This window comes from Electrophorus electricus, chromosome 1, assembly GCF_013358815.1.
Source record: "Electrophorus electricus isolate fEleEle1 chromosome 1, fEleEle1.pri, whole genome shotgun sequence".
NCBI lineage: Eukaryota > Metazoa > Chordata > Actinopteri > Gymnotiformes > Gymnotidae > Electrophorus > Electrophorus electricus.
In genome coordinates, this window is record NC_049535.1 from 17,125,477 (window position 1) to 17,136,598 (window position 11,122).

Here is an 11,122-nt window from a genome sequence, read left to right on the forward strand (position 1 = left end):
TTGAATGATTCTACAGGAGTTCAGAGAATCAATTTCCTTTCTGAGACAGATTTTTTTTTTTTTACATTGGAGTTCCAGAACCCCTCTTGTTGCTGGGAAACAGTCCCAGTGGTGTGTGGGTGTGTGTGTGTGTGTGTGTGTGTGTGTGTGTGGCAGACAGTATTAGAGACATACAGTGACAGGGTGCAGCAGATGCTTGACACAAATGTTAATTTGTGTTTTGGCATAAATACAATGCAAAAACACTACAAATGTACACACACACACACACACACACACACACCAGTCCTCTGAATGTCACATGCAAACACACGCACATTCCTTAAACATTCCTTAAAGCTTGTTCTGATTCCCTTTTGCTAGTCTGAAAGCCCCTTGACTTGCATTGTAGTTTAACCTTTCAGCTGCGGGCTAATGTCAAAGTCAAATTTATTTCTATAGCGCTTTTTACAACAGTTGTCACAAAGCAGCTTTACAAATGTCCGAGTCCAAGCCGCCAGTGAGCAAACCAAGGGTGACAGTGGCAAGGAAAAACTCCCTAGAGCATGAGGAAGAAACCTGGAGATGAACCAAGACTCAAAGGGGGGCCCATCCTCCTCTGGCCAGCAATGGACACTACAATGATGTGCTAAGATTTCCCAGTAAAGATGGCGTTTTCTAGTCATCCTGTGAGATACATCTCTGTTTTCTCTGTGGTCATAGCTGTGATGTCACACTCAAGAGTTTTTTTCTTCACCCACACATATACACATGTGCACACATACAGTCAGTTGTGTTTTTAACCCTGAGAGTACATGTACCAAATTCAACAGTCAGTTAACACTTTATCATGTTCTACACATATGTAAATGTTGTTTTTCTTTTTCTTTTTTTTTGCCGGGGGGTGTGATTTCTCGGTTTGTCTATCTTATTGGAGTAAAAGCATAATCTAATTACTTCCATTGTGGGGATTTTTTTTTTTTTTTTTTTTTTTGCACTTTTGCATACTATATGGCACATTCTATGGCTAAAATGTTATTAAACCTTTTATGTGTTATCCAAATGCCTCTGTGAATGGATGGGTCTCATTAACATTATAACAGTTAGCTGCCCACAGTTTTGAACTTTATGCAACTTTGGAATGTGACATGTGTGAGGCTCACATGTTGCACACACATGTGCATGCACAGTCACACGTGTGCACATGCACACACACCACACCCACCCTTCTCTCTCTCTCTCTCTCTCTCTCTCTCTCTCTCTCTCTCTCTCTCTCTCTCTCTCTCTCTCTCTCTCTCTCTCTCTCTCTCTCTCTCTCTCTCTCTCTCTCTCTCTATGTGTGTGTGTTTATGCCAGGAAAGAGGTTTGCCACCTTTTTCAGAGAAGGAAAACCTGCTCCTGTTTTCCACACATCATCATCCAAACTCCTCTCAGACCAGAAGACACCACCATGGTAAGTTAGACAGGGGAACAGAGCCCTGTGTTACCTCCCTACATGCAGTGCTGTTACCCAACTTTAAGATACTGTGACAAATTGACCAGCAGTATTGCTGCCTGTAGTTCCTCCCATGGCAGTTAAAATGTAACCTCTAGAGGACTGGTCGCATGACTGACCACATGACTGACCACATGACTGCAGTACCAGAACAGGAGATATACCTGTAGGAAGGATGGTAGGCCTTCCTATCTAATGACCTCATCCATAGTTACGTTTGTGGATAAAAGTGCTTTGTCGTTTACTCGTAGAATGTATCCTAGTAGGTTAGAGTTCAAGATATCATTAACCTAGAACACTGATTACTAGTTACTGACTTTAAGGAGTGTTCAGTTTTTATGCTTAGTCAGAATTTTATGACAACTTCAGCTTATGCTGCCATTAAAACTTATGCTGTATGTTATATTGAGTTTAGTTTAGGCCATATACATAACTGATTATCTACATATTGAAATATTTCATGAATTGAGCACTAAACCATTCGGAATGTCCTGTCTTTTCACTTTGTTCTGCCCGTGGATCCAAGCTGGCATCAGCTCAGCTCTGAGCTAATTCAGCAGGTTTAATTTGATCAATCGATGCAATTGGATGAGTTACGAATGCAGCTCATTGAATTAAAGAAACAAAGTAACCTCATACAGGGTATAATTTGAGTGACTAAACTACTGATACAGATGGTTTGCTATTGGCATAATACTGAATAAATGAAAGATCACAAGATTCTGCGTTGGCCTAGGACTGCACCACTGTAAGTAAATGTGTGTGTGTGTGTGTGTGTGTGTGTGTGTGTGTGTGTGTGTGTGTGTGTGTGTGTGTGTGTGTGTTAGAGAGACTGAAACATCTGTGATCCCAGGGGCTCTTACAGCCAGTATAATTGTGCTCATTAAGAGAGGAAGTGGAACCACTGTTCCTAGACCAGTGGGTGTGTGCATGCGTTAGTCTGAGTGCGCATGTGCTTATGTCCGCATGCGTGTGTAAGGCACATTGATTACTTGGGCAGTGGGAGCTTCTCCTTACGTCCCCTCCTGGGTTGCTGTGGGAGACGGGTAAGCAGGCCAGATGAACCGTCGTGGGGAATAAGCCTTCAAGACAATCTGATTTGAGTGTCTGCCCGGCTTGCGACGGAGACATCGACCCCCACCAAGCAGTTGACTCAGGGGGCCCTCTCAGTGGTCAGCCCAGCACTGAAGCATTTAATGGTCTCCCACCCTAAGCAAGAGAGCATTACTTGTCTCTAGCAGGGAGGAGTGTTGTGGTGGACAGATGTATCCATTCCATGCTCTGCAGACCATGCTAACTGGATTTGTGCCCTTCTTGGTACTTACATGTGTAAGTTCTGTGGTCTGTGCTGGCTGGAGGTTGAGCTCGGGTGGGGAACAGTTGTTCTCATCCTGATGTGATGGGTTGATGTGTTTTCTCAATGGCCAGTACACTAGGCAAATTCCATCTACCCCAGCTACCTGAGTCCTGTTTGTACCAGATGTACCAGTGAGGACATTTTCTCTCCTTTTGTCTCTGGTATGTCCGGATTTTAAAGCAACTGGGCATTTTCAGACCTCAGAGTAAACGCTGTGGTTTAGGGCCATTTGCGGCATGAGTGTTGAGAATTCGCAGTCTCAGGGGTTGTTGTCACCTAGATCTCCCGTTGACAACATGAAGCTGTGGAATTAACCCCTCACTCTGGGGAAGGGGAGAGTGATTCTGGCAAATCAGCAAAGACATGAAAAGGCAGGATTTCCTGCCCTCTATCCTGGCACATGGTGCGTGTAATCGATCAGTTTGGCTCTCCTCAATTCCACGGTGAAGTTCTGTGGTATCCAGATGTTCGTGCAGCACCCATAACAACTTGCACGTCTCCCCAATAAGGCCCAGTGTAGAGTAGATGTAATAAAGAAAGCCTCCAAACCAAACAGAGAGGAAATGACCCCGAAGTAAGAGAATGGGAATGGTACATTAAGTGTGGAGTGAGTAATTATCCCATAACTGGGATATAATTACCACTGAAATGGTTCAAGATGTGAAAGATGTGAGTTAGTGGGTCTTTTGTAGATGTTTTCTTGTGGAGGGTTTCTCTCTCTCTCCCTCTCTCTCTCTCTCTCTCTGTGTTATTTTGTGTATGTGTGAGGGTGGGGGGGTATGTGTGAACATGTGTATGTGTGTGTGTGAGCGCGCTCATGTGTGTTACTTGCTCTCTCCACATGACATGTCTAACAGGGTGCAGTCTGCTTTACTGCCCCCAGGTGGCAAGTCTCACTAGGTGGGGAGACTCTCTCTACCCCTTTGTCCAGGTCTCACTAGGTGGGGAGACTCTCTCTACCCCTCTGTCCAGGTCTCACTAGGTGGGGAGACTCTCTCTCTACCCCTTTGTCCAGGTCTCACTAGGTGGGGAGACTCTCTCTCTACCCCTTTGTCCAGGTCTCACTAGGTGGGGAGACTCTCTCTACCCCTCTGTCCAGGTCTCACTAGGTGGGGAGACTCTCTCTCTACCCCTCTGTCCAGGTCTCACTAGATGGGGAGACTCTCTCTCTACCCCTCTGTCCAGGTCTCACTAGATGGGGAGACTCTCTCTCTACCCCTCTGTCCAGGTCTCACTAGATGGGGAGACTCTCTCTACCCCTCTATCCAGGTCTCACTAGATGGGGAGACTCTCTCTCCAGCTCTCTGTCCAGCTCTGTTTCTTTGCCACCTATTTTCTCTGTAGCAGTGTGGGATGCCAGATTTCACTCTCACTATCCCTGTCTCTCGAGGTTTCATGTCTATCTGCTTTAATACAGTAAGACTCCACTCAGGTTGCCAAACCTCAGTAGTATCCTCAGAGTGTGACTCCATAACAGTGTAGGTGTCTATAGGGTCTGGGTCCCTGACCAGTGCAGGTTTCCAGATCCCTGTGAACTCCTCACTGCGTGAAGTTTTGGCAGCACTCTTGTGCCCAGCTGGACTGGATTAATTACCTCCAGATGACATCAGCAGGAACAGCAGATGCCTTTTGGACATGCTGGAGCATTTGTTACACACAGACACACGCACATACACAAAGCAAAACACACATGCACAGACACACACACGCGCGCACACACACAAACCAACACACACACAGACACACACACACACACACACACACACACACACACACAGACAAACCGACACACACACACACACAGACAAACCGACACACACACACACACACAGACAAACCGACACACACACACACACACACAGACAAACCGACACACACACAGCCACCCACACACACACACACAGACAAACTGACACACACAGACACACACAGACACGCACACACACTCACAAACTGACACACACACTCACACAGCCACCCTCCCTACACACACACAACTGCTTCACTGTTCCAATTCACCTAATTGTACTGAAAGCCAATTTAATATTATTACATTTTTTTAAGTTTTTTTTTTTTTTTGTGTGTGTGTGTTGTTTCTATGTATTTTTTGTTACCGTACTATTTATTTACTTTGTACAATCAGTTGAGTCATTTTTTATTGGCAGGGCTGAAAATGTACTGAACCGGTGTACACAAAGGATATGAGATCAGCGTGTCTCTCTGAGCTAACACTAAATGACTAGCGCAGTTGTACAGTTAATGTCAAACAGGTGGCAGCTACATGCAACAGCTAAAAGAACATAAACATACAATACTGCAAGCATGTAAAGGTTATAGTACAGCAAATGTAAAATGTTATAGATATGAATAGAAAAAAGCTAACAGTCATAATAGACTGCAGAATGCCAAAGAAGGTCTGTTTATTGTACGGTTTGTACAGAAGGTTAACAGTACGTGTTAATGTCTAATTGTGTATAAGCCATTATAGCAAGCATGATCACAGACAGCTCATGGGTAATATGGGGCTGATGTGAGGTTTTCTGCTGTAGTGTAGTAACTGCTGCAAGCTTCATAACTGCTCTTCAGTTTAATTTCTGTGTGTCTGCGTTTGTCCATTATTATAAATATCCTCTCTTTTATATATATTTATATATATATATATATATATATATATATATATATATATAAAGAGAGAGAGGGGATAGAGGTTCTTCATGAAAGTATTTAAATCTCTCTCTCTCTCTCTCTCTCTCTCTCTCTCTCTCTCATTCATATATATATATATATACACCATCCACCATAGACATGGATGAGAAAAAAATGTGAGGAAATGATATTTCTAATCAGGATTCTCCACTATGGGCTGCTTTATGAAAGGTACAGTCCAGAGGGCTGATAATGGCTTATACAGAATTCCATTAAAGAAAGAATCTCACATCCTCTTCTTCTCATCCTCTCATACCCTCCCTTATACTCTCACCTTCCCCACCTCCCACCCAGGACGCCAACCCACCAGGACAGACCCTCTCTCTCTCTCTCCTATTGTGTTTGTCTCTTTCCATTTCTTTTATATTTCTCTGCATTTATAGATTTCTCAACAACTCTCTCTTTTCTCTTAGGTGAGCACTCCGAGGTTGCCAAAAGAAGCGTTTTGCATGAATGGGCCCTCTATCCCTGTAGACACAGCTGATCACCTTAAATGCACGAATAAGTGCATTTTACATACCACTGCACCACAAGCACGAACCCAGTTCCCCAATGTGATCTTGCCTTTTTTTATGGGACACCATAACGTACGCTCGTGCGTTTTCTCAGACATGGATGAGGTTGCAGAGCAGGATATGGGTCATAAACCTCGCGATAAATCAAATAAAGGAGGTTCAGGTGATAACAGACGTTACTTTTATTGACGTAATGCAAACGGATGAAAATAACTACCAGAGCGAATGACTTCAAAACGTCACCCTTTGAGAATACTCCACTATTTAACTCACTCGGGTTCAAGCTTGCTTTGTCTTATATTTTGTACGAGACAATCCCCTCTTGTCAGAATTAAAGTCTTAATTAAATACATAATTAAGTCATTGTAATCTGAATAAATTTCTAAATGCACGTCCTTTTAGCATCTCCTCACGTTAACCGCCTTAATGGACATTTAAATTACTATTGACCTTTTTGTTTTAAATGGACCTTCTTTTCACTCTCTGCCGCTTTTAAAAGCGCGCGTGTCTCTCTGATCAACTCATTAAAACATTAAGCGAAGTATCGATCTAGGCACGCGCGGAACCATGGGCACCTCGAAAGGCCAGCCTGCCGTGCGTGCGCTTGTAATTCCACGATCGAACCCTCACGCGGTCTCGGCGCTATCCGCGGTGTGTTTACCGGATCCGTTCACGGAATTCTTATCATTTTTATATTTGCAGGCGTGTCGCGTTGCGTGCGCTGTGCAGATGGTAACCTCGTGTCGATCCCTCACAAATAAAGCGGGCGGTAATGGCCCGTATTGACGGACCGAGGCTCTCTGGTGGAAAGCGAGGTGTCGAATGGACCGCCTTTTATTGGACTGATGTTGTCAGCTCTCAGCCCCCTGAGGTCAGCGGGACAATAATAGCTTCAAGGCTGTCCTTCAGACAGAGCACACTAGGAGGTCCACTAAATGTAACCTGGGGGGAAAAGAAAAGGCTTTGAGATCCATACTCATCTGAGAGAGCTGATCTTGGAGGTCTCTACAGATTAAGTGCCTGTAGCTGGAAAAAAAAATCAGATGTTATTCTTAGTATTTTGGTACACAAACCCATGACATTCTTAACTGCAGCTTTACTCGTAGATTTAAAACACAGCTCAGAGACCAGCTGAAGCAGAGAAAAAACAATTATGCTGCTGGTTAGGTCTAACCGGGACCGGACCACTTTTGATCTGGTCCAAGTGGTCTGACCTTCCATTACCTGAAAGTTACAGGCCAAATTGTGATGTTGTTGTGACACAGGAACCTGGACGGGGCTCTACCCTTGCTAGCAGGAGAGAATACTGACAGCAAAATTGTGTGCGCACTCAAAATGGCCTCCGTCCATTTTTAGTGTAGGCAAAGTATGGTGATGTCACCGTGCCACTGCCCTGCATTACATGTGACCACAGTGGTCAACGTGACATCTGGACATATCACTATTGCACTCTGGAGTAGAGTGTTATTCCGGGCATCACTCAGGGATTGGGAAAAGGCTGCCAGACTGTGCCGCATTCCAGCAAGTGTTCTTTTTTTTTCTTTTTTTTTTTTTGAGTGACAGCTGGTTATTACATGATTCACTGCAGGAGAATAACAAACGTTTGGAAATGACTTTTCTTCTCCCATAAAGGGAGGAAATCTGAGGCCAGAATCCAGCGACATTGTTGTCTAGACATTGAAGTTACACCCAGTATTGAATTCTGACACATTTAATCAGAATTCATCAGGCACTAAACTATTGCAATCCAGTCAACCTCATCTTGAAAAAAACAAACAACCCCCCCCCCCCCAAAAAAAATAAATAAAACTAGGGGTTTGCATTAAGTTTTCACCTGTTATGATTTTAATGCCTAATTGTTGTATTATTAAACATTTGAACCACCTAATTAGTATTAATTAGTATTTAATGTAGTGGAAATATGACAAATTTTGTAAGCGTTGTGACCCTTTCAGCACTACATGCTTGAGTAAGAACCAGGAAGACGTTGAGAGCACTCTCTGTTAAACAAACACATAGAGCTGGATAATCTATTATCACACTGAACTTTTGCTTTTCCAATTTTCCATGCAAGTTGACCTACAATGTCAGCAGATTTTAGCCACGGTACCAGCATGGTTAGATCAGTTCTAGCATGCGAGCAACGTGACAAAAGGTCTGAAAGTGTCTGTCATTTGTTTTTGATCACCATTGTTCCTGACGTTCCCTGAAACGTGTGGGAGGAATACGAAAGGGCTGTCACTCGCATACAAGGCGTATGATTGCATCCTTGCCCAAAAGGAAAATGCTTATATTAATTGTTAAAATAAAGAAACATTTACTTATTTTATTACAAAGTTGGACACTAACCAAAAATATATTATTTGTTATAACAAAGTGGGATGCTCGTGTAGAATGCTTTGAATAAGCATCTGCAACTTTTCTGCAGATTCCAACATAAAAGACCCCCTGTGTGCGGTAATCTCAGTTTGTGCACTAAAAGTGCAGAGGTGAATTTCTTAGGCTTTTAGCAGGGATGCAATTCCAAGCCAAAATCCCTACTGCAGAAACTTGCCCTAAAGCAGCGCCCAGCTGGTGCATGAGAAAGCAATTTTATTATTTTTTTATCATGAACAGAACAAAAGTTAACACTGAGAGACAGTGACAGTCCACAGCATTCAACAGCAGTGTGCACCCACAACTGTGACCACCCTTGTCCTGCACTTGGGTGGGAAAATTGGTTTGTTTGGTTTTTTCAGGGGTTTTTTTTTTTGGTCACTGTGACATATGCACATCTGACTTCCTCCAAGTGAGCCCCACTGTGCAGATGCGCATGTGCTTGTAATGTTCAAATTAATCTGAGGTGACTGCTGAACCACAGAGATAAACAGCAACAGAAATAGCTGCGTGTGGGAAACTCCCTCTTCCTTTTTTGAAACAGAATTGCTTCTCAGTGCATGTTGACAGCATATTTAAAATGATACCTTTGCACTTCCTCATGTACACTTGCCTTTTTCATGTTATTACAGGCAAATCAGATAAGCAGCGATCCAAGGACATTAGCCTTAGAGCAGCAATGGCCAAGGTAATGGAGTCCTGCCTACGGTTTTGGGGAAAGGTGCAGATTGCAAATGCAAAATTGTCATTTAGTTCTGGAGTTAATGACTAAAGATTTAGGTGAGCATGCAGACCTACTACTGAGTTTGGTACTGTCTCTCCTGCATGGTGCATTTGTTCACTTAGACTGGCTCACCAAAGGCTCTGAAGCTGCATGTCACTCTGGTACTGTCACTCTTCAGACTAGGATATGTAATGGAATTATGGTGTTAGTAGGCTTTGTCCTTTAAAGACATTGCAGGTTTTCAAACAACCTTAAAGACCTCTGGGGTGTTTGTTGTTCTCGAAGATGCTTTTAAAACAATGGGAAGGTCTGTTGAACCCCCAAAGAAGTAAATATTTGTTAACGTCTTTGTGAGACGGTTTTTCTCAGCATTTATCTGAAACCTTAAAATACAGTATACCAATGAGAAAAATAGTAATGTAGACTACCAAGGAAACAAACAATAACACATGACTTTTTTCCACTAAGAGACTGGGTGAGTTTAAAGGTCTGTTACTCATTGTTCTTTGTTCTGCCAGATCCACAGAGCAGAGGAGTCAGGAGGCACTTGGGGTGGAGGGGGGTTGATATCCCCAGATTGCTCCTAAAATGAACCATTAGCAGCTGAAACCCCTTTTGGTCTGACAGTGAAGCATCCTCAAAAACTACCGCCATTACCCTGCCACACTGTGCCCAGTCATTATGTGCTCTGAGAGGATACCTGTGTTGATGTGTGTCTGTGTCTGTCTGTGTGTGTCTGTGTGTGTCTGTGTGTGTCTGTGTGTGTGTGTGTGTGTGTGTGTGTGTGTTTATGTTTGTTATGTGTGTGTTTGTCAGGGCATACATCTGATATAGGGCTGTGCATGTGTGTGTGCATGCACACACTGTGTATCTTGCAATAGTTCTGTTGCATTTTATTTGTAAGGACCAAATGTTTCTATGATGAAACAGTGCTAAAACAACTTTCATTTTGAAGGCTAAGGTTAGGGTTAATGTAAGCCTAATACTATTAAAGCTTGTATTAAAATTGTATGCTGGAAAATACCCTTTGTGTTTAATGTGTAAAAGCAATACAATTGTCTGTGTCTGTGTGCGTGTGTGTGCGTGTGTCAGTGTCCGTGTGCATGTGCGCGTGTGTGTGTTTCATTAGCACCTCGTCTGCCCCCAGCCGGCCGCTGCTGCAGTAATTGATAATTAAAGAGCAATAACACAGCAGTCAATGCAATCTCTCTACAGGAGCTTCTCTCTCTCTCTCTCTCTCTCTCTCTCTCTCTCTCTCTCTCTCTCTCTCTCTCTCTCTCTCTCTCTCTCTCTCTCTCTCTCTCTCTCTCTCTCTCTCACACACACACACACACACACACACACACACACACACAAGCCGCTGAAAGCACACAGTCATACACAAACGTTCGCATATTACTTCGATATACAGTCATGCACACATACACATATGCATACGCAAGGACACAGACTCAAGCCTTGTTTTTGTTGGGGGGTGGGGCAAGCCTGATGTGTTAATGAAACGGATCTTACACCAGACAAAAGAAGAGCCACCAGCCCCCCCCCCCCCCCCCCCCCCCCCACACACACACACACACACAAAATCCCTATGGCATATACTAGGAGAATCTGTTTAGGCATTTCCATACACACTCTTTTTTGAAACATTTTCACATTAAGCTTTCCTATTTTTTTAACACCCGCATAGCAATTGTGTAATAGACGCTGCAATGTTCTCTTGAAATTGCTATTACGAGACCGCACGTACATTTGTCTAACGCGCCTTTAATTTTTCATCAATACAAATATGATTGTACAAATAAAATGTTTGTTATTATTTTTGAAATAATCTGTCCTCGGCTAACATGTTAGTGAACATATGTTAATAATCACGATGTATAACAAGTGCACTGATATTTCATACACTCGCGTTTACGGGACGCCTGAGACAGTGCACGAGCCGGAGACGTATGAAAAACGTGACTGCTTCC

At 43.3% G+C, this 11,122-nt stretch overlaps 1 long non-coding RNA gene across 1 annotated transcript; it reads left to right on the forward strand.

Moving 5' to 3' along the window:
- Positions 1-1,353: 1,353 nt before the first annotated feature.
- Positions 1,354-9,927, forward strand: LOC118242254. The gene is made up of 3 exons (XR_004776710.1): positions 1,354-1,432; positions 9,061-9,116; positions 9,671-9,927. It is a non-coding gene; the product is annotated as an uncharacterized LOC118242254 (long non-coding RNA).
- The last annotated feature ends 1,195 nt before the right edge of the window (positions 9,928-11,122 follow it).